Source organism: Hemitrygon akajei, chromosome 6 (genome assembly GCF_048418815.1).
Source record: "Hemitrygon akajei chromosome 6, sHemAka1.3, whole genome shotgun sequence".
NCBI lineage: Eukaryota > Metazoa > Chordata > Chondrichthyes > Myliobatiformes > Dasyatidae > Hemitrygon > Hemitrygon akajei.
The window spans coordinates 57,707,681-57,733,092 of NC_133129.1; the positions used below are offsets into that span (position 1 = coordinate 57,707,681).

General features: G+C 37.3%; 1 protein-coding gene across 1 annotated transcript in view; it reads right to left on the reverse strand.

The window, feature by feature from the left end:
• Nucleotides 1-25,412, reverse strand: part of LOC140729077 (receptor-type tyrosine-protein phosphatase delta-like) — a 2,395,537-nt gene that overhangs the window by 1,658,136 nt on the left and 711,989 nt on the right. Inside the window, exon 5 of the mRNA XM_073048383.1 lies at nt 21,403-21,518. The gene's annotated coding sequence lies outside the window, so the exon portion shown is untranslated. The remainder of the gene's footprint in view (nt 1-21,402; nt 21,519-25,412) is intronic.

The following is a 25,412-nucleotide window of genomic DNA, read 5'->3' on the forward strand; positions in this document are numbered from 1 at the left end:
GAGTCCTTCCATGACACAAACTTTGGCAGTACTGTTATCAAATCATGTTTACACAAGTCTTTTTCCTACTTGTTGCAAGCATGTTTGATGAATTGCAGAACGTGCTGAGATATTTTATGAGATTATGGTCCAGATTGTTGTTTTCATTGAGCTTTTCTTGTAGTTTTAGCTTTTATTACACTTGTTTATATGTTTGTATGATCACCTGTTTGTCTGTAGACCTTTAGTAACTTACTCAAAACCTTGGCGGTGATTCTTCTTACCTAAACTGGACCAAACTAGCTTGCAGAATAAAAGGAAACCATGTGTTCATGTTCCTTCATTATAGCTAGTTAGTTACAACCACCTTGTGTCAGCTTGCTACAGGTATAGTTCCTTCGCTACTTCTCGGTTTTGCTTGCTGATGCAAGCTCACCTTGTCTGAAACATACTATGAAGATACACAATAAACTACCATAACCATAAGATTTACACCTTATCTTTGTCTTTTTAAGAAGCTTTCCAGATATAATTATTGCAATTCTGATTCACAGTCAAAATTCAGACTTATTAAGATGCATAGATGCAAAAAAAAAAGATAATTTATCAATTAGAGATGTTTTTGATCACTTCAGTTTGGAGGGAAAACTGACTTCACTAATCTATTGCCATGGATCTAAAATGGAACCATTTAAAAATTTTAACTTATCACTCATTCCAACCTCTCCTTTGAGCCTTCACTATAAGATCTGATCGTGATCACTTTTTTGCCTACACCCACCCTACCTCTTTGCACTTGAGTGCAACCATGACGACTCTCAACTGTCTGCAATGCCTTGGATGCTAACATCTTGATTCAAGTCTCAATTTGCTAAATCACTCATTGACTCATTCTCCAACTCTTACTCATTCACTGGCATTGCCCTGCCCCCATCAGCATGTCCATGCCCCAGTATTTCTCCATGACTCCATGTGATGGAGAGCACTCAGTAAACACACCCTCAATACATTCACAAATCCACAAACCTTGCCTTGTCATTCTGCTGTTACTTTCATAATTAGCCCACTGTTTTCCTCCTGCATTGTTACATACATTCAGAGTCAGATACCAAAGATTAGTTCAATATTATCCTTTATTTGTACTTAACTATAAATGTGCGATTGCGTTGAGCGTTCTGCTGTTTCATGCTGTCATCTCCTGGCAATTCTGTGGCATCCGCTGGGTCCTAAACGGAGTTGATGCACTCGGGCTGGCCCTATGGTTCATCTTCTGCCATACACAGCAGAATATTCAAATACGTAAATGTATATATGTCGTTAGTATTCTGTATTTAATGTAGATACTTTTGTTTATTTTGAAATATGACTGTAACTACATTGTGAGGTGCATCATATTCTAATGCATGTGTTGTCTTAAGTTACCTTTGTTGGTATTTAAAGATGGTATGTCCTTGTGCTGATAGAAGGGATTCATCACTTTCAATGAGAGAGATAGGGGCTCCTATGAGTTCACACTGGACAAGAATAAGTACGGAGCTGTTACCATGTTTTCTTGTGGATATTATTTTTGTAAATATTGGCAATTTTTCACTATTTTTTACAAGTTTGATTTTTGATGCACCTAATAAACACTATTGCAGTGAAGTGCTAAGTGACCCCAGCCATTTTTTCTATGTAAAAATTAAAGGTGATAACCCACATTTTTAATGCCATTTTTCAAGATTCAAGATTCAAAAAGTTAATTGTCATTCTAACCGTACATCAGCTTTGCAGGGCAGAATGAGACAGCGTTTCCCAGGGGCAAGTACAAACATAACATAACAAACGCAACACTAAATAATAAACACAACAATAAATAGTAAAACACAACAGCTACATGTTGGTAAAAAATCAAGTTAGAAGTGTCCAGTGCAAGTTAAAAGCGTCCAAAGCAGAGTCAGGTAGAGCAGCTATTTAGCAGTCTGACTGCCTGTGGGAGGAAGCTGTTTAGTAGCCTTGTGGTTTTTGTTTTGATGCTCCTGTAATGTTTGCCTGATGGCAGAAGAACAAACAGTTTATGGAGAGGGTGTGAGGGTCTTTAATGATGTACCGTGTCTTCTGGAGGCATCAACTCTGAAAGAGGTCTTGGACAGAAGGTAGGGAGACCCCAATAACCGTTTCTGCTCCCTAACCACCCTCTGCAAGGCTTTTTTGTCAGCAGCACTGCAGCTGGAGTACCAGGTTGTGATGCAAAAAGTCAGCACACTCTCAACCATGCCTCTGTAGAATGTAGATAAGATGTTAGTGGGGAGTGATGCTTGTTTAAGTTTCCTCAGAAAGTGCAATCTCTGCTGGGCCCATTTCACAATCCTAGTGGTGTTCCTGGACTAGGTGAGATTGTCCGAGATCTGCACCCCAAGGAACTTGATGTTTTCCACTCTCTCCACTGTGGAGCCGCTGATGCTGAGGGGTGTGTGCTCAGGCTGAGACCGTCTGAAATCGATGATCATCTCCTTGGTTTTGGTGACATTAAGCATCAAGTTGGTGTCACTGCACCAGCTCCCTAGGTGTTTGACCTCCTCCCTGTACATTGTTTCATCATTTTTGCTGATGAGCCCCACCACTGTGGTATCATCAGCAAATTAAATGATCAGGTTCCCCTTGAATCTGGCTGCACAGTCATGTGTTAGCTCTATAAATATGGAAACTACCCAACTTCCTCTACATGATAGAGAGTGTAAATGGGAGATGTTTGTCTGCAGGGCCAATTCTACTGTGCATGTTTAATTAGGAGAATTCAAACACTGATTACCAGGCATCACAGCTTTAATGGACCGACTGACATATAGAATAATTCACAAGCATGTCCTGATAAAGGATCTCAGTGTGAAAAGTTGACTGTTCTCTCTTTTCCATGGATGCTGCCTGGCCTGCAGTGTTCCTCCAGCATTTTGTGTGTGTTGCTCCAATAACTGCAAATATTCTTGTGTTCGGAATTCATGAGCTTGTATGCTTTTGTACACTTATGCAGATACCCAATAAATGCTGATGCTTTGCAAGCTAAGAGAAAACACATATATTGACCTTGTTGGATCAAACATTTAGAACAATCACCTGGGCCAATTACTTGGGAGATATGAGGTAAAACTTTCTATTTAGAAAACACAGAGAATGGCAATGATGTGGAACTTTCTGTGTGTAAGGCCAGTGGAGACAGAATTAAACAAGGCCTTCAAGACGGAGACTCAAGAAACTAAAGATGGTGGAACTTGGAGGAAGAGCTAGCAAGCAATGTGCAGTCTGTTGTTACCTCTATCCCCCTTTCCACATTTCCTTCCCCCAACTGCCCATTACATCTCTTCCAATGGATCCTTGTCACCAATTCCACCCATCCTCCTCACTTCTCATATTGGTTATTATTCCTCCATCTTTTATTCCAGATTGAAGGACTTCTACTCAAAATATTGACAGTTCACCTCCCTCCACAGATGCTGTCTGCCCCACAGAGTTCTTCCAGCGGTTTATTTTTGCTCTCTTTTTCTTCATATGTAATTGACTTTGCATGACATTCCAACGTGTTCCTATATTACCCCAATAAACTAACAAGTGCAATTTTTTATAGCAAGAGGGAAAGTATTTTAAGAAAATTATTTACAAGGCGGGATCATAAAAGTGGACTTGGGACTGCACAGATTTCTCCACAAGGAGCCAGAAGGGAAGCAATCGGAATGATGGCCTCCTTCTTCCCTGAAACATGTCAATGATTTGGTAACTTGTGAAACATGTCAGTGAACATTAGAGAAATGGCAATGAGTCCCATCCAGCACCATCTGGACTTGAAAAGATGCATAATGCCGTAGAAGAAACAGTAAACAAAATCCAGAATGCACTCTTCCTGTTGTATTCCTTTGATTGATGTTTTGACTAATACAAGCAAATAAAAAAAAGATAGGAAATACAAATACATAAATTGATGAGGATTTTCAGAAGTAATAAACTACCTGTATCAAACAATAGCTACAATCTCTCTAAATCTCTTAATCCATTGAATGAAAGGACTTTACTCATTGTTGTCACATTCTGATCGCTTCACAATCCAAGTGACAGTACCATTAGAATTTTTAATTTACTGAAATTAAACAACAACGATTTACTGAAATCCCTAGGGTACAGAGTATTCTTTACATGAACAGAAAATTTATTATGCAGATGCAAATCCAGACTAATTATGCTCAGAATGCCTGGGCTGCAAACAAATACAAATTGGAAATCCATCAATGCTGGGAAGGCTGCTATCAGTTTCAAACAGATGTTCTAATGCAAAAATGTGTAAAACTATATATCAGTGATAGACACACCAGTAAACAAATATCTTCAGTAGTTTTTTTAAAAGTACTTGAAAAATGCATTGTGGATCATGTAATGATGATATCAAATGGTACTCGATGAAGGGGCTGATTATCTAATTTAAGTCACTTTTAAAAAAGAGCATCATTTCATTAGTGCATCAGGACACTGTGAATGCATGCTTTTATATCTTGGGTACTGCATTTGTTACTACGTTGACCATTAGTGAATGCAAGAAATACATGTTTAATAAATTAATAGCTTATTATGCAGCCTTTTCATGTGTGAATTCTGAATTGTTAAAAACACGATAAAGTATATCTTTGTTCAATTACATTCCAGATCATCAACTGGGATTATAAAAATGTTATCAACCTTTCTCACTTAAAAAATAAATCCCTAATTTATGTAACTACTAAAAGATAACATCAATGTACAATTTATTTCTTTCACAAACTGTTACATATTTACTCCAGTGATTATTCGCATGTTATAATTGTCATTTTCACTAAATGTCTCTGTACTCAGCATCGTACACAAATAGGCAGGGTTTCCTGCAAAAGATGCTTCAGAATAGTGATCTTCATATCCCAGCTATGTTAGAATTGCGACTCGTGTTGGTTTCTCATGGAGGCTGAGTTACCTCTGAAGCACTGTCACACAGAACAAACATTGGAAAATAGATCTGGGCTGTAATCAGCTAACATCTAACTGAATGTCAGAGTGGGGATAAATGTCCTTTTAACTACACCCATGCTTCTAGCACTGTCAGGCACTTGGGAAATGATGTCCAGCATTTTTATCACAGAGGCAAAATGTTGCTAGAAACCTTAAATGGGCAAAAATCAAGTCTGCCTCAAATACCGCTGATCTTGGCAGTAGCATGTCTAAAATGGGAAGAGAAAATAACTTACCAAAATTCATTCCTTCTATTTCTTTTAGTAACTAATAGAATTGAAAAGTTATTTATATGGGAACATAGATAGGAAAGGTTTGAAGACACATGGGCCAATTTCAGACAAACGGCACTTGCTTAGGAAGGAATACTGGTTGAGCAGAAGGGCCTGTTTACATGTTGTACAAGTCTTTGTCTACCCCTGGGGTCTGGGGGTGTGGTGACCTATCAGGGGAGAGCAGCAGGAAGCAGACCAGTGGCACTGTGGCCAGCTCTGAGTTTCAGTATAGAAAGGTAAAGTCAGGCAGAGCATTAGTAGTAGAAGGCTCAATAGCTCGGGGGATGGACAGGAGATTCTGTGGCAGCAAAGCAGATGCCATGATGGTGCTTCATCTCACAGGTGCTTGGGTCCAGGGTGTCTGAGAGCGGCTGCAGAAGAGGCAGGGTGAACAGCGTGTTGTGAGACTGGTGCACATTGGCATTAATGACATAGGTAGAAAGGGGGGAGAGGTCCTGAGCAGTGAGTATAGAGGGTTAGGGAAGAAGCTGAAGAGCAGAACCTCAAAGTGTCTTTGGATTACCATGAGGTAGTCAGGGCAGGAATAGGATGATCAGACAGATGAATGTGTGCTGAGGAACTGGTGCAGAGGGCGGGGTTTCAGATTTTCGGATCATTGGGATGTCTTCTGAGAAAGGGTGACATGCAAAAAAAGGACAGATTACACCTGAACCCGAGGGGGGGCAATATCCTTGTGGGCAGGTTTGATAGAGATGTTGCGGAGGGTTTAAACTAAGTTGACAGGGATAGGAACCTGAGATATTAGGCTGAGGATGGGGCAGTTCACGTACAAGATGATGCACTGTGTTGTGAGACTGTGAAGAAAGACAGGCATTTGCTAGGGCAAAATTGCAATCAGTGGAATGAAGTGAAGTGCAACATGGGGGCAAAATCAAAAAGGGTGACAAATACTAGAATGATGAATTTACATTTGAAAGCATGCAGGATGTGGAATAAGGTAGATGATATTGTAGCACATTTAGAGATTGGCAGGTATGATGTTGTGGACATCACTGAGACATGGGTGAAAGAAGATCATAGTTGGGAGTTTAACATCGAAGAATACACATGTTTTTCAAAAAGAAAGGCAGGCAGCCAGAGAGGGTGGGGTGGCTTCAGTGGTAAAAAAATGGAATCAAATCCTTAGAAAGAGATGGCATGGGATCAAAAGATGTAGAACCCTTATGGGTAGGGTTGATTGTAAGGATAAAAAGACCCTGATGGGAATTTTATATAAATGCCTCCTCACAGTAGGCAGAATGTGGGACACAAGTTACAATGGGAGATTAAAAAGACATGTAATAAGTATGCCAGAAATTCGAGAGTGTCAGGGGACTGACAAGTGTGTAGTTGCTATTACTAAGGATAAGATGCTTGGGAAGCTGAAAGGTTGGAAGATAGATAAATCACCTGGACCAGATGGACTACAGCTCAGGATTCTGAAAGAGATAGTTGAAGAGATTGTGGAAGCATTAGTAATGATCTTTCAAGAATCTCTAGATTCTGGAATGGTTCCAGAGGACTAGAAAAATGCAAATGTCGCTTCAGTCTGTCACGTACCCAGTGACTGGGTTACCAAACCAGCAGAAATGGAATAATACGTTGGAGTCTGGTATTACTGTAACTAAAAGTGTTTATTAGTAAACTAAGTAACACAGTACTAATAAAAAGGCAAATATATAAAACAGGTTAGCAATGATATATACAGAAGTGTTGAAATAGGAATCAAAACCAAGCTCTATCGAAGTCCAGGGGTAAATGAACAGTCTTATGATGGTGCAGAGTTCAGTTCAGTTTAGTTTAGGTTGAGGTAGTTGCTGTCATACTGTTGGGGGGAGGGGGGGAGAGAGGAGAGAGAGAGAGAGAGAGAGAGAGAGAGGAAGAGAGAGAGAGAGAGAGAGGAGAGGAGAGAGAGAGGAGAGAGAGAGAGAGAGAGAGAGAGAGAGAGAGAGAGAGAGAGAGGTGATGCAGTTGCAGGCAACCTTCCGTTGCCTTCTTGTCCTGATGTGGTCACCGACTGTGACCCCTCCATACCAGGCCAGACCATTCTTTCAGTGGTAAGCCTGTCACCCAGGTGAGGGTGGACACACACACAAGCCCCCACTGGTCTGCCTTCACACACTATGAGCCTCTGATCGATTCACACAAGCAGGCAAAGAAAGCGTCCTTGGAGCAAAGTAAACCATTATCAAAGAAGCCATAATACTAAATCACTCTCTCTCTCTCTCTCTCCTCTCTCTCTCTCTCTCATTATCAGCATCTGCAGCAGGATGCCTCCCCCCCTTCTTCTCTCTCTCTCGTTAGCAGCATAGTTCACAGGGGGGTCAACTCTGGACGCCATCTCAGCCTGGTTTGCTCATCACACATCACAAGTCTTTAAGAAGGGTGGGAGGCAGAATAAAGGAAATTATAGCCAGTCCAGCCAGACCTCAGTGGTTGGGAAGATGTTGGGGGTGCATTAATAAGGATGAGGTTTTAGGGTACTTGGAGGCCCTTAATGAAAGTAAGGCAAAGTCTGCATTGTTTCCTTCTGGGGAAATTTTGCCTGACAAATCTGTTGGAGTTCTTTGAGAAAATAACAGGAAGGGTAGGCAAAGGAGAGTCAGTCGATGCTATTTACTTAAAATTTACAAATGCCTTTGACAACGTGCCACTCATTTGGCTGTTATCAAGGTAAGACCCCATGGTATTGCAGAAAAGATACCAGTAATGAAAGAAGAATCACTTACTGACAGGAGGTAGAGTCAGAACATAAGAGATAGGAGCAGGAGTAGGCCAATCGGCCCCTCAAGCCTGCTCCGCCCATTCAACAAGATCATGGCTGATCCAATCTTAACTCTAGTTTTCACCGAATCCCACAAGGCAACAGTGCAACCAACAGGGCACCATGCCGCCCAATTTATTTTATTATTCATTCCTGCCCAAAACCCATGTGATCACCTGGGGAAAAAAACCGAGTTGCCAATTGAGGAGAAAAAAATCTGGAAAATTCCTCTCCGACCCATCCAGGCTATCGAAAACTGGTCCAGGAGATCACATGGCTGATCTAAACCTAGCCTCATGTCCACTTACCTGCTCGCTCACCGTATCCCCTAATGCCATTTTTATCCAGGAAGAAAGGGGTTCTATTCTGATTGGTTGCTGGTTACAAGAGGGGTTCCACAGGGACCGCTTCTTTTACTTTATATGTCAATGACTTGGTTGATGGATTGATGTCTTTGTGGCCATGTTTGCAGACAAAACAAAGGTAGGTGGAGGGGCAGGTAGTGTTGAGGAAACTGGAGGTCAGCAAAAGGGACGTACAGATTGCGAGAATGGGCAAAGAATTGGCAGATGGATTATAGCTTCTGGATTCATACAACTTGGTAGAAGAATAAGTTTATAGACTATTTTCTAAACATGGAGAAAATTGGAAAATCAGAGGTGCAAAGTACTTCAGAGTCCATATGAAGGATTCCCTAAAGGTTAACTTGCAGGTGGAGTCAGTGGCGAGGAAGGCAAATGCAATGTTACCATTCATTTCAGAGGACTAAACTATAAGAGTGATACGGCATTGGTCAGACAGTACTTGGAGAATAGTAAGCAGTTTTGGGTCCTTTATCTAAGAAAAAATGTGCTGGCATTGAAGAAGGTCCAGAGGATGTTCATGACAATGATTGTGGGAATGAAAGGGTTCATACATGAGGACCGTTTGATGGTTCTGGGCCTATACTCACTGGAGCTTAGAAGATTGAAGAGGGATCTCATTGAAAACCTATCAAACATTGAAAGACCTCGACTGAGTGGATGTGGAGTGGATGTTTTCTATAGTGAGTGAGTCTAGGATCAGAGGGCACAGCTAGAACAGAGAAACATCTATTTATAACAGAGATGAGAAGGAGTTTCTTTAACCAGAAGGTGCTGAATCTGTGGAATTCATTGTCATGGATGGCTGTGGAGGCCAAATCATTGAGTATGTTTAAAACAGAGCTTGATAGGTTCTTGATTAGTCAGGTTTTTCAAAGGTTACAGAGAGAAGGCAGGAGAATAGGGTTGAGAGGGAGAATAAATCAGCTTAATTCTGGTCCTATATCTTATGGTCTTATGGATGTTCTGACTCTGAATGCTCAAACTTCTAACAGTTGAGGACAAACTACAGCAAATAACTCATCATCACTTTTTTTTAACCTAAATCCTCACTAATGTTCTGAAGCTTAGAATACAGTTTGAAAATGAAATCTCTACAACAAGATGATGATTGCAAGAACTATCATAAAAACCCATTATCATGGAGCTGAGGCACTCCAGGAGCACAGCTCTAGGCATGCCAGGATGAGTCATATTATTGCTATGCTATGCCCAGAAACAGATGCACAGGGGTTAAGCCTGTGATAACGTGATTGTTGTTGAGATATCCACCTGTGTGGACCAACAGCACTTCTGATCAATAGCTTGTTGCTCAGCTGAGAATGTACAGAGTCTTTAGAGGCTGTCAAAGTCTTCAAAATTCTCTTTCAAAAGGTGATGCCATCATTTGAGAAGCATCACAAAGAACTGCTCCCCCAGTGATATTGCCACCAACCAAAATGTGAATGGGATTTATGGCACTTAGCTGGAACATTGTCATAAAATCATAGCACAGAAGCAGGTCATGAGCCCCATTTACTTCCATGCTGATCATGTTGCCTGTCTTCACTATTTCCTTTTTCACAATGAGGTAACTTGGTATACTATTGTCAGATATACTAAGCGAAAAACTTCGTTTTGCAAGGCAACCATACAAAATATTGCATTGCTTCACTACATCGAGGTAGCAAAATAAAAAGGAACATACAGGTAGTATTCATGGACTGCTCACAAATTGAATGGTGGAGGTGAAGAAGGTGTTTCTGGATCATTGACTGTGGGTCTTCAGGCCCATGTACCTGCTCCCTAATTGATGTGTTGAGAAGAGGGCATGTCTAGTGTGGTGAGGGCCCTTAGTGGATGGACACCACTACTTGAGGCATCACCTTTGAAGATGTTCTTGATGGTGGGGAGGATTGTACCCATGATGAAGCTGTTTGAGTCTATAACCTGCTGCAAATTCTTCTGATGCTGTGTTGGAAAAAGATCCTCATCTCATATTATATGTCACTTGCCCTGGTTTCAGGAATTAGGAATCTTCTTTTTAAATTTAATAATACTTTCAATAAGCTATGCTTCTCCAATAATTGGTATGGACAGCAAAGGCAGAAGTTTTACACTGCAGCTCCTCCTGGATATTCTGATGATTTTGTGCATGTGCTCCAAGGCAGAATTGATATATTGATAAATTCAACTGTGAACAGCTTGTTGGCATGCAGAGAATATAGGAGAATACAAAGCTATTCAAAAAACGCAAGGGAAACTTCCCTCTTTATTGAATTTTATTTATTCAGCCCTTAGTTTGAAAGATCATGTTATGTTATTTCATCCTATTATTGATCTGTTTGGAAAAATCTACTCCATGATGTGAAACAAGTGAACTGTTCAGCAGGGTTGCCCAATACCACCTGCAGAAAATAAAATTGACTTCAGAAGCTGAGTGGCATTCCCAGTAACTAAGTGCTGAACCTCATTAATGGGTGAATTTTCAGATGCAACCAGATATAAAAGATTTACTGCTAGTAATATTTACAATTCAATGTCAAAATAAGGCTTTAATTCGGAGAATATGTGGCTGCAAAGCATTTCAAGAAAACTTAGAAAAAAATGCACCCATTAATAATTTTGATGACCATATGATGCTGAGACACATCCTAGGATGCGCTGGAACACATCGTTAGTGATGTAACTCGGGCTCATTGGGTGTTTCAAGTTTTTCCAACATCAGACATCAGGCAACTGCAAAGTTTTGCTCAATTACAATGCTCTTTTGAAGACAGAAACAATACTAGTTCTAAAGAGTAAAATTTATGTACATATATTAGTGTTGTGTGTCACCACCAACATATTTATGTGCTGTTTTATCTGCAGTCAACATGCTCTAGGTGGAGTGGAGTGGAAAAGAGCATGTTCTTCTGCAGCTCATCCACTTCAAGGTTTGACATGTTGTGCATTCAGAGATGCTCTTCTGCACATTACTGTTGTAACACCTAGTATTTTGAGTTACTGTCACCTTCCTGTCAACTTGAACCAGTTTTGCCATTCTTCTCTGACCTCACTCATTAACGAGGCATTTTTGCCCAAAGAACTGCTGCTTACTAAATGTTTCAGTTTTGTTTTTCACACCATTCTCTGTAACTAGAGACTGCTGAGTGAGGAAATCCCAGGAGATCAGCAGTTTCAGAGATACTCAAACCACCCCCATCTGGCACCACCACTAATTTCATGATGAAAGTCACTTAGATCGCATTTCTTGCTTATTCTGATGTTTGGTCTGAATAACACTGAAACTCTTCACCAGGTACGCATGCTTTTAGGCATTGAGCTGCTGCTACATGATTGGATGATTAGATATTTGCATTAACTGCACAGGTGCAATCTAATAAAGTTACCACTGAGGGTATATGGGTATCATGCAGAATAGACATTTGGTTAATATTTTGTGCTGATATTTGGAGAAGTGTCAGCTGAAGCTCTTTCTTTACCAAGCTTTTCATCTAAACATTGCCTTTAGTAACTTTTTACAGGATTAAAATCTATTATTTTTCTACTCAAAGATTTGTTTTTCAATACATTCATGCTGTTTGTTGTGATCATAATGCATCTGCTTAGTGCTTTCTAGAGTTGATTACAATCCCCAAGGAAAGGCATTAAAGATGTTGAAAGGTTCTGTCCTGACACGCATTTTCCTCAACCTGTATGCATGATGATGTTCAAAGAAGTGGGGCCAGAAACCACTGACATTTGGTGAACACAAACAAGAGGAAAATCTGCAGATACTGGAAATCAAAGTGACACAGACAAAATGCTGGAGGAACTCAGCAGGCCAGGCAACATCTATGGAAGAGAGTAAACAGCCAATATATTGGGCAGAGACCCTTTCTCGGGTCCTGATATGTTGCTTCATTTATTGTTACTGAACCCCAGAATTCTGGCTTCAAGTTTGATAAAGATTCTATTATATTCAACAAATGTGAAAAAAGACATCTGCATTTCTATTTAGGAAACCTTGTATGGATTTGGAGGATGGCTTGGTACTGCTCTGGGCTGGAAAAAAAAAACCTTCTGCTGATTCTACACCAAAACCAAATTGGGCTAATGATGGATGAACTGGCAATAGCAAATTCATTAGGAAAGCAACACTGATGGAAAGTAGTGTCAACAAAAAAGGAAACCTTACCATCCCACAGAAAACACGCCTTACCTGCATCATTTTCAGCCTTCATGACAGATAACTGAGCATCTACTATGGCACTAGATGCTGAGTGAATTCTGCTTGTGATGCAAAAATGCTGCCAAGATATTGCCTCATTATACTTACCAGGTGGTCACCACCTGTATCATCTGTTTGTATTCACTGAGCTTCAAGCACGACAATGTTATGCAGGCAGTTGCTGTTGTGTGACAAAACTTAATTTTTGGTTGTGTTTTCTTATGAATATTATATGGCAGTCCAGTTGTATAGTGGATAAGAAATAGTGCAATTCAAATCCAAAAAGGAATGTGATCCATAATGACTCTTTATTTATTCACTACTAAGATCTGCTGAAAAAATTTGCCTCCAGCCATCCAGAGATGAAATTTGATACAAAAACAAATATTAGATTTTTTAACAAATAGCACATTTTAACTCCATTGTTAACTAAACCTACAGAAAATTATTAACAATTACAAGTTTGCATTGTTTATTTCTCCCTGCTTCCTTTTCCCCAATACTTTTTATCCTTTCTGTATTAGTTTCAAACATAAATTTATTTTTCTCTCTTATATGCAGTCTTTGAATTCAAAATTATGTTATATTTCTTCAAACTTTCTTTCTCTCATTGCTACCATCTTTCACAAGAAAATGAAACTGAATTAAACACAAAGTTACAAGTCAGTTTGGTTATGTCTGTGATGATACAGAAAATATAAAATTACAACTAGAAATAGTTTGCATTCCTGATGCACAGCATGAAAATAGTAGGATGGTTCTGCTAAATGAAAATGTGCTCCCCAGAACTGCACAGCAGCTAGATATCTAAGATAAGCTGTGGCACTGGAAGAGTTATATAATAGAAAGAATATACCCAGTGAAAGACATTATTGCTTATCAAACATGTTCAATTTAATTTATTTTAATTACGGAAAACATGAATTTAAAATTGTCATAAAATATGTGTCTGTGGTATTTAGTTCAGACAGGTTGACACAAGATGTTGCCTCTTTTCATGCAATAAAATATTATTTTTGGAATAGAATTTGTACTTCTTAAATAATAATAAATTTGATACTTGATCTAAATATAATTCATTTCTTTGACAAGTTCAGCAGAATTCTGGCATATTTGAGTACACTTACATTGCCATTACAATCTTACTTCCTGAGGCTATTCAAGAAGTTTTCAACATGTATGATGAAATCCAACTGGTGTTGAATTTGTATTAATTAGGTGTATTTTCCAGAATTTCAAGAACAGGACAATGTCAAATAGCTACAGGCTAGAAGTTCAATTTTTCATAATTTTCAATTCTTATGTTGCTTCATGAGAGAAAGGGGTTGAAAACGTCAGAGGCTAATGCTTCTTTGGTTGTTATATCAGTCAGCAGAACATATAAATTATAGCAAATAATTGTGTGGACTCTATAGAACTCAAGTCAAATGGCTGGAATGATGTTTCTGGACATCCCTTACTTGACTGTCTTTAAAGTTTGACCTAAGCTTTAATCACTTAAAGTCATATTGGTGGTGTGCATTTGGATCCATTAGAATAACCTCACATTGGTATTCAAAACTAAGCCTCAAGATAAGTGATCAGATCATTTAAGATTCAGAGAATTAATAAGTCTTTTGGAAATCTCTGCCCCCAGGGGACTGGGCACATGCAGTCAATGAGTTTATTCAGTAGATGGGTGGTGACTTTAATTGTTGTTTAAATCCTTTGATGGACAAATCTATATCTATTCAGACTTTACCCAATAAGTCGGCCACTTGTATTAACTCCTTTTGACTGATAATGGAGTTTTTGATATTTGGAGATTTTACCATTCTAATGACAAACAGTTTTCTTTTTTCTTACATGTTTATCATTCCTATTCGAGAATTGATTATTTTTTTTATTGACTCTTGTTTTATTCCATCGGTAATTGGTTGTAATTATGATATTATAGCTATTTCTGACCATGCTCCATTAAAAACTTTCTATTAATTTCACGGATGCAGCTTCAAGTGCTAGACAATGGCGATTTGACTCTACCTTATTGCAAGATCTGGACTTTATTAAATTTATGAAGGAGCAGATCGATTTCTTCTTTTCAATTAATTCCACGGAAGATATCTCTTGTGGAACACTTTGGGACACCTTTAAAGCGTATATACGTGGACAGATTATCTCTTACTCTGTTGGTCTGAGAAAACGCATTAAGAAGGAAACTCTTTTATTGGTTGATAAAATTAAAGAGATTGACAAGAAAATATTCGATCCACTCCTAGTAGGGAGCTTTACAAACAAAGGGTTGAACTTCAAATGGAACATAGTTTATTACTTACATCTCCGATTGAAAATCAATTAATGAAAACCAGATCTGATTTTTATATACATAGTGATAAATCGGGAAAACTGTTAGCTAGTCAGCTGAAGAATGTTTGGGTTAAACGTCAAATCACTAAGGTTCGTCAGCAGAATGGGGATTTGACAGTTAACCATGATGAGATAAATAAGTCTTTTCAAGACTTTTATACCTCCCTGTATCAATCTGAATTCCCTCAGGATCATAATACCATGTGTGATTTTCTTGGGAAATTGAATTTTCCAAAATTATCATCCGATGATCTTTCAGTATTAGACACTCCGATTACGGATGCGGAAATTAAAGGGGTTATTTCCTCAATGAATTCTGGGAAAGCACCAGGTCCAGATGGGTATACAGCAGAATTTTTTAAATGTTTTTCTGCTACTCTCTCTGCTTGGTTATGCAAGGTTTTGAAGAAGCAATTAGATTGGGGAATTTGCCACAATCTTTTTATAGAGCTTCCATTTCCTTAATACTGAAGAAAGATAAAGACCCTACTGACTGTGCATCTTATAGACCAATATCTTTATTGAATGTGGACTCCAAGATCTTTTCCAAGCTACTGGCTTCCAGGCTGGAGAAGGTATTACCCCCAAATTATTTCGGAAGATCAAAACCGGTTTATTAAAAATCGCTATTCTTTTTTCAATGTTAGGAGATTACTGAATATTGTTTATACTCCTTCACATAGCACTTCAGAATGTGTTATTTCATTAGATGCGGAGAAAGCATTTGATAGAGTTGAATGGCCTTACTTATTTTATGTGCTGGAGAAGTTTAATTTTAGTTCGACCTTTATTTCTTGGATTAAACTGATTTATCAAACTCCAGTAGCCTCGGTGTTTACTAATAATCAAAGATCTCCCTTCTTTCATTTATTTTGGGGCACTAGACAAGGTTGTCCTCTTAGCCCATTACTATTAAACATTGCTTTAGAACCTTTGGCAATTGCCATCAGAGAATCACAGGATATTTTGGGTATTAACCGTGGAACAGATATTCATAAGGTATCTTTGTACGCAGATGATTTATTATTATTCATTTCTAATCCTGAGAAATCTATTTCAGCAGTTTTATCATTGTTGGCTCAATTTAGTGAGTTTTCTGGGTATAAGTTAAATCTTAATAAGAGTGAATTGTTTCCTTTGAATAGACAGGTCCCAAGCTATGGTAATTTACCTTTTAAATTAGTTAATGACTCTTTTATTTACTTAGGGATTAAAATCACAAAAAACCATAAAGAATTATTTAGGTTTAATTTTCTACCCTTAATTGATCAGATTAAAGGCTTGTTTACTAAGTGGTCACCATTATCTTTATTTCTGATAGGTAGGATTAATGCTATTAAGATGGTTATTTTACCTAAGTTTTTATATATTTTTCAAGCGGTACCAATTTTTATTCCGAAATCCTTTTTTACTAATGTTGATTCAAAAATTTCCTCATATATATGGCAGAATAAAAATCCCAGGTTAGGTAAAACATACTTACAGAAGACAAAGAAGGAAGGTGGGTTGGCATTACCCAATTTCAGATTTTATTATTGGGCAGTTAATATTAGATATTTGTTATGTTGGTTGAAAGAATGGGATGGTCCTTTTGGCCCTCATTGGGTGAGTTTGGAAATTGAATCGGTACCAGGGTATGCTCTGGGTTCTATTTTAGGGACTTCTCTCCCTTTTGCTCTTTCTAAATTGCCGAAACGAATTGACAACCCGATAGTTAAATATACCTTACGTATATGGTTTCAATTTCGGAAATTTTTCGGGCTGACTCAATTCGTTTTAAATATTCCTATTGTATCTAATTGTTTTTTCCACCCCTCAATTATAGATCAAGCTTTTTTGGCTTGGAAAACTAAGGGTTTATTAAGATTTTCTGATTTATTTTCGGACAATTGTTTTATGTCTTTTGAGCAATTATCTAATAAATATAATTTGCCTAGATTTCATTTTTTTAGATACTTACAGGTTAGGCATTTTTTAAACACGGTACTTCCTACATTTCCAAATTTTGTGTCTTCAGATACTTTGGAGAGTTTGTTTGAATTAAACCCTTTTCAAAAAGGGCTTATATCAAAACCTTATAATATAATTATGAAGATACGTTCAGTGCCCCTTGATAAGACCAAAAATGATTGGGAAAGAGAGCTCAATCTTATTATTCCTATTGAGAATTGGGATAGAATTCTTCAATTAGTTAATACATCATCTATATGTGCCAAACATTCATTAATACAATTTAAGGTTGTACATAGGGCCCATATGTCCAAGGATAAATTAGTTCATTTTTATTCTTATATAAACCCTATTTGTGACAGATGTCAATTGGAAATTGCGTCTTTAACTCATATGTTTTGGTCATGTCCGCTTTTGAAAAAATATTGGAAAGATATTTTTGATATTATCTCTGCGGTACTGAACATCGATTTACAACCCCATCCTATTACTGCAATTTTTGGTTTACTGATGATGGATTCACTCCATTTATCTCCTTCCGCCTGTCAAATGATTGCTTTTCTCACTTTGATGGCTAGAAGATCTATTTTGTTGAATTGGAAGGAAATTAATCCTCCCACTGTATTTCATTGGCTTTCTCAAACTATGTTATGTTTAAATTTAGAAAAAATTAGAAGTGGTGTATTCGATACTTCTATTAAATTTGAAAAGATATGGAGACCATTTATTCAATATTTTCATATGATGTAATATGACCCTATTCCAAGCTTATTGGTTTTTTCAGCTTTAATCGTATTTATGTTGAGAGGATCGGAGTTGACGACATTGATGTTTATGTATTCTTGTGAGATATTATAAACAGCCCTTTTTTGTTTCTCTTTTTTAGTTTTTCTTTTTTTTTCTTTTTTTTCTTCCTTTTTTTTCCCTTAGATACTAGATTGGTAGGTTAGTTAACTTTGCATATATATTTTTTTTCTTTTTTTATACTATATATTATGAAATATCTAGATTTACCTTGTTCATATATATACTATATGGTTCATGTTTCGGGAAAACTTATTTATACTGTATTCATTGCTTATGTATTCTTTCATGTGTAATGGGAATTTGTATGTTTGTAATCCTTTTAATAATATATCAATTGTATTTTGTTCATAAATAATATTATTAATACTAATAAAAAGATTGAAAAAGGAAAAGAGTTTATTCAGTAGATTTCGAAAACAAGTGGAATTAAAGGACTTGCATATCAGGTGAGGAAGAGACTTGAGCTATTGGATCAGCAATGCTAATTTAATGTGGCTACATGGTCAATTGCTACATCTATTTTTTAAGACCAAACACTTCATAATTAATAAATCTTATGTTTCCCTCATGAGGAGAGTTTTCTTGATCAGAGTGTATTCATGGATTGGTTTAACTCTGTTACAATACCCTCCATTGTATAAAACAATGTACACCACAAAGATGTGATTTTAAACCATTCGGCTTTGATGTTAAATCTAAGAATCATCAATTCCAGAATTTAATGGTTTTTAGCAAAAACACAGAATAACATGCTACAGAATAAGTGACTTAAATCTTTGTATCTGTATTGGTTTCTTGAATCCAAATTCATCCCTTTCCATGGTTCTTTCAAGTAGTTAACTTTGCATATAATAATTGAATTCAACGTTCAAAAAGAGTTACACATCAAAAAAACACTAACTTTAATTTATTTGCATTCATGCAAGGGGCTAGTGCAACTTGTGAACATAGTCTTTTTGAAAAAAAAACAGCAGTGAATGGAGGTAGAAAATGTAACCTCATTCCTGGTCATCTGCATCATCTCATTAGCATCAGCTCAAGTTCATTAATTCATCAGAACAACTGTGAACTGATATAAAAATTAAATAAAACAACTTGCCTGAATGTGCATTCTGTATGGAGGGTTAGATCTAACACACAGTTTTAAACTCAATGGCTAACTGACTTTTATTGTTTAGTTCACATTCTTGCACACTATTTTTTACAGGGACATCAGAATCTGTTAACTATATAGAAGTTGACAACACAGTTGTACTTTCTTCAACATTTAACGTACAACTGATGACTTTTTATTCTTTATTAAACATTAAAAATGTGTTTTTTTACCATTGGTAAAGTAGAAGGGTGCAGTGCTTGGGAACACTCTCAGATCTCTGTCATTTATTCTGATTTCAGTAGTATTTCATCACTTTTACTTATCGCATTTTACTTCCTGTGTATACTGTTAAGGGTCCAAGAACATTTTAGTGAAACTAGCTGCTGGTAGGGGCAACATAAAACAGTCAGACTCAATGGCGTAAATCAGCATGACAATGTAACAATAAAAATAGAGGCAAATACTTTAAAGATTTATAGCAAATAACTAGGCATTAATTGCTAAAGCTTCATATTATTTCATCAATGTTCAACTCTAATATTCAAGAATTTAAAATGTTTAATTGTATACTCATTATTCCACCATGCCTCCATATGAGACAATAGGCCATCTTCATACATGTAAACACCTTTATCATAATTTCACTGTGTTAGTCTCAATTCTCCAAGCTGCTCTGAGCTTTGAAATACTCATTAAGGATGATTTTATTCTAATTAATCCAGACTCTAGAATCCTCGGGGCCTTTCCTCTAATATAGATATCATCTAGGATATCATATCAGCATTGTTGATTCAATCAGTAGCCTGAGAGACATCAGTGAGCTGGAAGGAGTGAATTGTTATATTGCATAAAATTTTCTGAAAGGTTTCTCGTAATACCAGGACATTGATCTAACGTTTCAGTGATTGGTATAATGAATTATTAAGTGCTAATGTACAGACGATTCCAGTTAACTAGGCCATTGGTTATCAGGGCAGCCATTCATTTGGGATAACTCTTAAAGAACCAAAGCCAATTGAGAAAATAGTCAAGAATCTCTACATTTTTGTTTGGGACCTTATGCCGTTCAATTTGTACAGGAGATTATTGTTGAACAGTTCCTAACTAGCTTAGGCCATACGCATGCGTGTAGCCGTAAAACACTGCACCATGCTTAGTGTGAACAGTTGCTTCAATTGCATGAATTTGTGTTCTGTTATTCATTTGGACCTATGGACACCAAATTAAAATGAAGTGACTTGTGAACTACTTCATGCAGGAAGGCAATGAAGGCAGTCCTTTATCTGTACTGGCATTTGTAATGATCTTGTTCACTTACAGTCAGTCAACAGAACTTGGAAACATACACTGGGTGAATTCATCCATCAAAAACTATTAGGAAGTAACTCACAGTTTTATAGTACTGTAGTAGTATTGGTGGTGTTCTAACTTGTTCTGTATTTCACTTAAGTACATAATTGGTTACCCAGTTAAATGATAGTTTGCCATTTGATACCTTCTTAACTATTTCCATGAAACCGACTAATTGGGGCAGCCACTTAATTGGGCTAAATGTACTGGTTCCAATGTGTCCCAGTTAACCAGAATCCATTGTACATCCATCACTGGATAACGAAAGCTGTAATGGACAGTGTAATTAGACATGGCATTAAAAGTATGATGGGCAATTTCCATAAATTTGTATTGGTGGTTGAATGGTTGGTGCATTATTCACTCAATCTGCTTGCAGCTTAAAGTACTAGCAAAACACTAAGATAAGTCAATACACACAATGGAGGACTGAGGCAAAAAGGGGAGAAAATTTATTTCTAAATTGATTAAAGAAAAATAATCACTGCTTTGGTTATTACTAAGAATTCATCAGAGTTAGGTTTATGGTTATGGGATTTCATGTTCACACTCCTTCAATGAAAAGAATACGTAAAGTCAACAAACAGAATTATCATCTTCACTGATACAGAATGCATGCACTCAAAATTTTCAGGTATTAATTTTGTTTTGATTTCTACATTTTTTCTATATCTGTTAAAATATTAAAATAAAATTATGTATCCTTATATAAACAGATCCTGCTGGTTAATTTCTCATTATTTCACTCCAACACCCTAAATCCTACATTTAAACTTTTAATCTGCAAGGTTTCATTAATGATAGATATCATGGACCATTCCTTGAGAAAAGTATGCTATGGCATCGCCTCTTTTCATAAAATGAGATAGTTTGAATTTGTGAATAGCAGAATTATATTGAAGAATCAGCTTATCAGCAAGGGTAGTTAAGAAACTTAATGGAACTTTACTAAATTGATAGTTCCCCCATTAAAATTACAGTTATGCTGATTGCAACTTGTATGTGCATATAACAGAGGAGGAGGAAGCATAGCAATGCTGAGCAATATTGACTTCAATTAGTTTCAAATGAAGTTACATTAATGTAACTGGAACACTGCCCTTACATTATTTCAATGCAAAAAAAGATCAAAACCCAAAACACACTTATCACCATATAACAGTAAACATTGTTGGCAAAGTTAATCGAGGAGAGATTTGTATTGCTAAACAAAAATTGTATTGCAAAACCATGCATGCTTGGCATATTAATCTTACAATGCTGTTCTTCAAACTTACCAGAAGACGAGGCTTTTCATTGTTGGTCATGCAGGTGCCAATATGTTGTCGAAAAATGAAAGAATCTTAGAATTTGCTTCAGTCTGAGTTAGTTAGAGGCCAATTATATTTATTTTCTGAAAAAAAAAGAATTGTGTAAGTACACCAGAGATGACTAAATCTACTATTATGAATCACATGCATTTAACTGTTAGAAACATTTTGGCATTCAGTCCAGTACATGAGGTAAGAAGCACTTGACTTTGTGTGAACAAGATTAACTTTCATGAGAAAACAGGTCAAAATTTATCACGTAAACATGGATTTAAAAAAATGTGATAACGGTAATCAAAACACTTCAACCTAAGAAAACCTAAGAATATCAAACTTTCTGCTAAAATTATGAATTTCATGGTAACAAATAATAAAGTAAGTTTTGTGTTATATTCAAGAATATAGCCTCAGAGGTGAATATTTGTGTTCCTACATATTCTCCAATTTATTGGATAAAGGAATATGCTCACCAGAACTTTGTCTGATGTTTCTTTATAAAATAGCTATGTCTTAACACAAGTTAAATCCTAATATTGCATCTGCAATAGATAATGACCCTAAAACATCTAACAAAAACCTGTTAATGTTGCACCATACTCTAAGGTGAGAGACAGAGAGAACAAAATGTACTTCCCTGAGATTTGCAAGAAGTAATTTAGTGCCTCTGAAAGGAATTTACTAAGACAAATCCAAAATCTCTCCTACCCACAAATGGGAATTTCTACAAAAACAATAATATGTCACAAATAATCGTCTCAATCGAGATTGAGAAGTTACAGAACTTGGGCTTCTGTACCTCCCTCTGCAATTGGATCCTTGAGTTCCTAACCAGAAGACAACAATCTGTACAGATTGGTAATACTATCTCCTCCTCACTGACGATCAACACTGTACACCTCAGGGGTGTGTGCTTAACCCACTGCTCTACTCTCTCTATACCCATGACTGTGTGGCTATGTACAGCTCAAATACCATCTATAAAATTGCTGATGTTACAAACATTGTTGATAGAATTTCAGATGGAGATAAGAGGGTGTACAGGATTGAGATTTGCCAACTAGTGATGTCTCAGCAACAATCTTGCACTCAACGTCAGTAAGATGAAAGAGCTGATTGTGGACTTCAGCAAGGATAAGACGAAGGAACACATGCCAATCCTCAGGGATCAGAAGTGGAGAGAGTGAGTAGTTTCAAGTTCCTGGGTGTCAAGATCTCTGAGGACCTAACCAGATCCCAACATGTCAATGCAGTTATAAAGCAAGAGAGCGACTGTACTTCAGTAGGAGTTTGAAGAGAATTGGCATGTCAACAAATACAATCAAAAATTTCTATAGACGTACAGTGGAGAGTATTCTGAGAGGCTACATCACTATCTGGTATGGGGGTGGTGGGGCTACTGCACAGGACCAAAAGAAGCTGCAGAGGCTTGTAAATTTAGTTGGCTCCATCTTGGGTACTAGCCTACAACGTACCCAGGACTTTTTCAAGGAGCGGTGTCTCAGAAAAGCAGTGTCCACTATTAAGAACTTCCATCACCCAGGGCATGCCCTTATCTCACTGTTACCATCAGGTAGGAGGTACAGAAGCCTGAAGGCACACACTCATCATTTCAGGACCAGCTTCTTCCCCTCTGCCATCCGATTCCTAAATGGAATTGAACCCATGAACACTACCTCACTTTTTTAATATATACTATTTCTGTTTTTTGTTGCATGATTTTTAATCTATTCAATATATGTATACTATAATTGATTTACTTATGTATTATTATTATTATTATTATTTTTCCTCTTCTTCTATATAATGTGTTGCATTGAACTGCTGCTGCTAAATTAACAAGTTTCACGACACATGCCAGTGATAATAAACCTGATTCTGATTCAGATAAGCAGCCATGATGTTTTCTAAAGCTTTCCAAAATAAATTATAATTGCCAAAACGTCATCATTTTTTTTTAAACTTCAATGCACATTGGAACCATTCTCATAGCTTGTTAGTGGTTCATACTTCATCTTAACCCAACTTCTCCATTTTAAGTTCTCACAATATCTTCCACACAGTTCTTATTAGTTTCTTTATTCAGTTTATCATTATTATCCTCTTCAAGGTAATGGAATGGAATTTCAGAAACAATGTACAATACACATGTAAAATTATAATGCGCACAAGGCCTTGCAATCAAGGATTCATTCATACCTACTGCAGTTCACAGATATTTTATTGAGAATATTGCAATGAAGGCAGGTTTAGTCTACTTTGAAACCATAATTCTATTCCACAAAGTCTTTAAAAATACCCCATTCACTTAACCTGTTAGTAATGAATTGCAAACCATTGCAGTGGTGAAATACAGAGCATTGACAGTGCAAAGTTGGAAGCCAGTAAAAAAGTAACGTTGTAACTGACTGAAAACAGTCAATTCTAATACCCTCATTGACTCAGCTGGACAGCATAATGTGTGAAAAATTTCTATGCAAAGTGTTTTGAATCATCATGAGCATAAAATTATATAAACAAAAATCTTGGAGATGTTTTGTGCACTCCCAAACTCATGCACAAGGCTCACTGTTCCTTCCTACTGAAGATTTTAATACATTGTCATTTTGAACACAAGAGATTCTGCAGATGCTGGAAGTGCAGATTAACACATGTAAAGTGGTGGAGGAACTCAGCAGCTCAGGCTGTGTCTATGGTAAGGAATAAACCATCAATATTTCAGGTAGAATCCCTTCATCAGGAATGGAAATGAAGGGGAAGGAAGCCAGAATAAGAAGGTGGGGATGGGAAGGAGTATGACCTAGTAGGTCATAGGTGAAGCCAGGGGACTGGGGGAGGGCAGATGATGTGAGAAGCTGGGAGGTGGTAGGTGGAAAAGGTAAAGAGCTGATGAAAAATGGATCTGTTAGGAGAAGAGGGTAGTACATGGGATAAAGGGAAGGAGATAGAGCAATAGGCAGGTGAGAAAAGGTAAGAGGGGGCCCAGAGTGGGGAATGAAAGAAGAGGGAAGGGGAAGAGGAAAAAAATTGCCCTAAGTTAGAGAAATCGATCTGCCTGTCATCAAGTTGAAAGCTACCCAGACGAATATGAGGTGTTGCTCCTCCAACCTGAGAGTGGCCTCATCATGGCAGCAAAGAAATCCAGGGACCAACATATTGGAATGGGAATGGGGACTGGATTTAAAATAGTTGGCCACTGAGAAATCCCTCCTATTGTGGATGGAGGTAAAGTGCTCAACAACACAAACTACCAATCTACTCTGGCCTCACCAATATAATATCATGTTGAATATTGACACTTGGTGCATAGTACAAATATTTAACATAACATTATACCATGAACAGAGCTTTCAACTTCCCGTCCACAATAAAAAAAATGGATTTACTATGAAGGCAAATGAGCTGAATTGAACTCACAGAGGCTGGTAGCTCCAAAGGGAACCACCTGGAAATATCAGATAAGTTTGTACTTATGCCAACCACCTAAAATTGCAAACTCCAGGATTACTCTAAGAAATTCCCTTCTTCAGTCTTATGCCAATCACACCTGCCACTGAATGGAAATCCCCATTCCAGTTTGGAGATTAGGAGGAAAATAAGCATTGTTGTTTACTTTAATTATTTCTTAATTTTATTATAGGTTTTTAAATATTACTGTTTTTTTATTATTTACAGCAATGTTATCTTTTGAAAGTCCTTGAACATAAGAGACTATTAAAATTGCAATAAAATCTTAACTGTTTCGACAGAGTCCTTATCGACTCTTATTCCTGTAACAGATTGTCAGTGTGTTTCAAGGATTACGCAGTAGTTGGACATTGACTAAAGTTGACTCACCCCTGAGGCCTTAGTTATGCTCTAGGGAGTGCAGATTAGTTTAGTTAATGCCTCACATCTGAAATGTGGCAGCCCAGTGGGACTCCAGGTGGTGAATCCAGCACTGTTATTCCATTATGTTTTCCTCAAACATTTCATCAAAA